This window comes from Pristis pectinata, chromosome 18, assembly GCF_009764475.1.
Source record: "Pristis pectinata isolate sPriPec2 chromosome 18, sPriPec2.1.pri, whole genome shotgun sequence".
NCBI classification, from domain to species: domain Eukaryota; kingdom Metazoa; phylum Chordata; class Chondrichthyes; order Rhinopristiformes; family Pristidae; genus Pristis; species Pristis pectinata.
In genome coordinates this window covers 38,086,597-38,092,526 of record NC_067422.1, presented here as the reverse complement: position 1 = coordinate 38,092,526, position 5,930 = coordinate 38,086,597, and positions in this window count along the sequence as shown.

The window sequence follows — 5,930 nt, the reverse complement described above, 5'->3', positions numbered from 1 at the left end:
CTGAACTTTCTTGATTAACCGATTATGTGGGACCTTGTCAAATGCCTTACTGAAGTCCATATAGATGACATCCACAGCTCTACCTTCATCAACCTCTCTCGTCACCTTGTCAAAAAACTCAGCCAGGTTAGTAAGACACGACTTGCCCCACAGAAAGCCATGCCATTGGATTCCAGATGCTCGTACATCCTATCTCTAAGAATTTTCTCCAGCAATTTCGCTACAACTGACGTGATACTCACCGGTCTATTGTTCCCTGGATTTTTCCCTTGTTCCTTTCTTAAATAGAGGAACAGCATTAGCCACTCGCCAGTCCTCTGGGACCTCATCCGTGGTCAAAGAGGACACAAAGATAGTGGTCAAGGCCCCAGCAATTTCCTCTTTCGCCTCCCTCAGTAACCTGGGGTATAGCCCATCAAGCCCCACGGACTTATCCACCTTAATACTGTTTAGGAGACCTAACACTACCTCCTCCATGACTTCTAAATGTCCTAACATGTTTACACCCTTAGTTCCAATTTCTGTGTGCTGCATGTCCCTTTCCTGGTTAAACCTCACCCACATCTGACTTCTGGCCACCCTTTCCACTGGAGAATGGATTCACGTAAGGGCAACAAAGTCAAGAAATAAGACCAGGGACAAAAACCGTGCTCAACACTTTTTGTTCTTTCTCTCCCCCGCCCCCCACCCCTTCCCTTATTCCTGTGGCTCCCTTCCCCCACCTTGATAATCTGTCCATCTCCTCTCCTCCCCCATCCTTTATTTCATAATCCACTGCCCTCTCCTACTGGATTCCTCCTTCAGCCCTTTGCCTCTTCTACCTATCACCTCCCAGCTTATTACATCTTCTCCCCCACCCACCTACCATCACCCCTCACCTGGACTCACCTATCACCTGAACTCACCCATCCCCTGCCTGCATGTGCACTTCCCCCACCCCCACCTTTTTATTCTGGCTTCTGCCCTCTTCCTTTCCAGTCCTGATGAAGGGTCTTGACCCGAAACATTGACAGTTGATTTCCCTCCATAGATGCTGCCTGACCTGCTGAGTTCCTCCATCACTTTTTGTGTATTGCTGCTCAATACTGAAAGCCTATGCTGAGTGATATGTTAACTATCTACAAAAGAAACTGACAGAAACGCAGACAGTAACCCAGTAAGAAATCCATTTGGCAGACCACTCCAGCTGTTGCATCCGGGTTCCTGGTGTCAACTCACTGTGAGCAGGGAGAACAGGACCTATGGCCTTATCACCTTCATCAAGGGAAACCCAACAAAGACACTGTAAAGATAAAATCAGACAATCCCTGTTTCTCTCCATCAGGCTACACTGGAGAAGACAAATGTGGATTGGGTAACCACTTTGCAGGACAAAATTCAGTCTACAAATGTGATCCTGATTTTTCATTTGTTACTTTAATTTTCCAATTTACTTCCATTCTGATCTCTGTCTTGGCCTTTATACACTACTGTTGTTGGTAGAATCTCAGATGGTGATGAGGAGGCAATACAGCGGTGAGATAGATCAGCTGGTTAGTGGCATCACAACAATAACCTCACTCAATGTCAGCAAGACCAAGGAATTGATTGTGGACTTCAGGAAGTGGAAGTCGGGAGAACACACACCAGTCCTCATTGAGGGGTCAGCGGTGGAAAGGGTGAACAGCTTGAAGTTCCTGGGCATCAGCATCTCAGAGGATCTATCCTGGGACCAACGCATTGATGCAATCATGAAGAAAGCACACCAGCAGTTCTACTATGTTAGGAGTTTGAGGAGATTCTGTATGTTACCAAAGACTTACAAATTTTTATAGATGTACAGTGGAGAGCATTCTGACTGGTTGCATCACAGCCTGGTGTGGAGGCCCCAGTGCACAGGATCACAAGAGGCTGCAGAGGGCTGTAGGCTCAGTCAGCTCCATCATGGGCACAACCTTCCCTACCATCGAGGACATCTTCAAGAGGCAGTGCCTCAAGAAGGTGGCATCCATTGCTAAGGACTCCCACCATCTGGGACATGCCACCTTCTCATTACTACCGTTGGGGAGGAGATACAGGAGCCTGAAGGCCCACACTCAACGATTCAGAAACAGCTTCTTCCCCTCCACCATCAGATCTCTGAACAGTCCATGAACACAACCTTGTTATATATTTTGCACTATTTATTTTTGTAATTTAAGGTAACTTAATGTCTTTGCACTGTACTGCTGCCGCAAAACAACACATTTCACGTCATATAGGTCAGTGATAATAAATCTGATTCTGATTATATCATTACAGAAAAGCTCAAATTAAGCCGGAGAACCAGAATTTCATCTGTCTGGGTACATTACAGACCTCAGGACTCAACATTGAATTCAGCAATTTAACACCGAATGCAGTAAGTTCAGATAACCATCCTTTGCAGTTTGTGGCAGAACTGGCTAGTTCTAATGAAAGGTCATGAATCTGTAACATTAACTCACAAGAGGAACATAAGAAAATTGGAGCCACTGATTTCATCAAGACTGATCCAGCATTCAGTATGATCATGGTTGATTTGCCCCAGGCCTCGACCCCATTTCTGTGGCAGCTCCACATGCCCCTTAATTTCCCACATCTTTCAAAAGTTTATCTCGTCTTTAAAAATCTCTAATGATCGAGTGTGCACAGCCCTCAGGGGTAGAGAATTACAGAGATTCAACATCCTCTGTGAGACAAAGTTCCTACGCAGCTCAGTTTTAAATGACTGTCCCCTTATCTTAGAACATAGAAAACCTACAGCACAATTCAGGCCCTTTGGCCCACAAAGCTGTGCTGAACATGTCCCTATCTTAGAAATTACTAGGCTTACCCATAGCCCTCTATTTTACTCAGCTCCATGTACCTATCCAAAAGTCTCTTAAAAGACCCTATCGTATCTGCTTCCACCACCATTGCCAGCAGCCCATTCCACGCACTCACCACTCTGAGTAAAAAACCTACCCCTGACATCTCCTCTATACCTACTCCCCAGCACCTTAAACCTATGTCCTCTTGTGGCCACCATTTCAGCCCTGGGGAAAAGCCTCTGACTAGCTACCTGATCAATGCCTCTCATCATCTCACACACCTCTATCAGGTCACCTCTCACCCTCCGTCACCAAGGAGAAAAGGCTAAGTTCCCTCAACCTGCTTTCATAAGGCATGCTCCGCATCCCAGGCAGCATCCTTGTAAATCTCCTCTGCACCGTCTCTATGGCTTCCACATCTTTCCTGTAGTGAGGTGACCAGAACTGAGCACAATACTCCAAGTGGGGTCTGACCAGGGTCCTATATAGCTGCAACAATACCTCACGGCTCCTAAATTCAATTCCCCAATTGATGAAGGACAATACACCATATGCCTTCTTAACCACAGAGTCAACCTGTGCAGCTGCTTTGAGCATCCTATGGACTCAGACCCCAAGATCCCTCTGATCCTCCACACTGCCAAGAGTCCTACCATTAATACTATACTCTGCCATCATATTTGACCTACCAAAATGAACCACTTCACACTTATGTGGGTTGAACTGCATCTGCCACTTCTCAGCCCAACTTTGCGTCCTATCTTTGTCCCACTGTAACCTCTGACAGCCCTCTATTACTATGCACAACACCGCCAACCTTTGTGTCATCCGTAAACTTACTAACCCATCCCTCCACTACCTCATCCAGGTCGTTTATAAAAATCACAATGAGTAAGGGTCCCAGAACAGATCCCTGAGGTACACCACTGGTCACTGACCTCCATGCAGAATACGACCCTTCAACAACTACTGTTTGCCTTCTGTGGGCCAGCCGGGTCTGGATCCACACTGCAATGTCCCCTTGGATCCCATGCCTCCTTACCTTTTCAATAAGCCTTGCATGGGGTACCTTATCAAATGCCTTGCTGAAATCCATATACACTACATCTACTGTTCTCCCTTCATTGATGTGTTTCGTCACATCTTCAAAAAATTCAATCAGGCTCGTAAGGCAGGACCTGCCCTTGACAAAACCATGCTGACTATTCCTAATCATATACCTCTCCAAATGTTCATAAATCCTGCCTCTCAGGATCTTCTCCATCAGCTTACCAACCACTGAGGTAAGACTCACTGGTCTATAATTTCCTAGGCTATCTCTACTCCCTTTCTTGAATAAGGGAACAACATCCGCAACCCTCCAATCTTCTCCATCGATGATGCAAAGATGATACAGAGAGCTAGGTAATGTTAGAGATCTGGAAGAGTATAAGGCTAACAGGAAGGAGCTTAAGAAGGAAATTAGGAGAGCCAGAAGGGGACACGAGGGGGACATGAGAAGGTCTTGGCGGGCAGGATTAAGGAAAACCCCAAGGCTCAGCAATCTCCTCTCTCGCCTCCCACAGCAGCCTGGGGTACACCTCATCCGGTCCCAGCGACTTATCCAACTTGATGCTCTCCAAAAGTTTCAGCACTTCTTTCCTAATATCTACATGCTCAAGCTTTTCAGCCTGCTGGAAGTCCTCACTACAATCACCCAGATCTTTTTGCGTAGTGAATACTGATGTAAAGTATTCATTAAGTACCTCCGCTATTTCTTCGGGATCCATACACACCTTCCCACTGCTGCACTTGATAGGCTCTATTCTTTCGCATCTTATCCTCTTGCTCTTGTAGAATGCCTTGGGGTTTTCCTTAATCCTGCCTGCCAAGGCCTTCTCATGTCCCCTTCTGGCTCTCCTAATTTCCTTCTTAAGCTCCTTCCTGTTAGCCTTATACTCTTCCAGATCTCTAACATTACCTAGCTCTCTGTACCTTTTGTAAGCTTTTCTTTTCCTTTTGACTAGATTTATTATAGCCTTTGTACACCATGGTTCCTGTATCCTCTTGTGACTCCCCTGTCTCATTGGAACATGCCTATGCAGAACTCCACACAAATATCCCCTGAATATTTGCCACATTTCTTCTGTACTTTTCCCTGAGAACATCTGTTCCCAATTTAAGCTTCCAATTTCCTGCCTGAGAGCTGCATAATTCTTTTTACTCCAAGTAAACGCCTTTCTTGTATGTCTGTTCCTACTTCTCTCCAGTGCTATCGTAAAGGAGATAGAATTATGATCACTATCTCCAAAATGCTCTTACACTGAGAGATCTGACACCTGACCAGGTTCATTTCCAGTACCAAATCAAGCACGGCCTCTCCTCTTATAGGCTTAGCTACATATTGTGTCAAGAATCCTTCCTGAACACACTTAACAAACTCCACCCCATCTAAACCCCTACTGTATGGAGATGCCAATCGATGTTTGGGAAATTAAAATCTCCCATCACAACAACTCTGTTATTATCATACCTTTCTAGGATCTGCTTCCCTATCTGCTCCTCGATGTCCCTGTTACTATTGGACGGCCTATAAAAAACACCCGGTAAAGTTATTGACCCTTTCCTGTTCCTAACCTCCACCCACAGAGACTCCGTAGACAATCCCTCCATGACGTCCATCTTTTCTGCAGCCATGACACTATCTCTAATCAACAGTGCCACTCCCCCACCTCTTTTGCCTCCCTCCCTGTCCTTTCTGAAACATCTAAAACCCGGTACTTGAAGTAACCATTCCAGTCCCTGAGCCATCCAAGTCTCTGTAATGGCCACCACATCATAGCTCCAAATATTTAGCCAAGCTCTAAGCTCATCCGCCTTGTTCACAATACTCCTTGCATTAAAATAGACACATCTCAAATTGGTCTGAGCATGTCCTTTCTCTGTCACCTGCCTATCTTCCCTCTCGTACCTACTACAAGCTTTCTCTATTTGAGAGCCAAACACCTCTTCCCCAGTCTCTCCAGTTCAGATCCCACCCCCCAACCATTCTAGTTTAAACTCCCCCCAGTAGCCTTAGTAAACCTCCCCGCCAGGATATTGGTCCCCCGGGATTCAAGTGTAGCCCGTCCTCTTTGTACA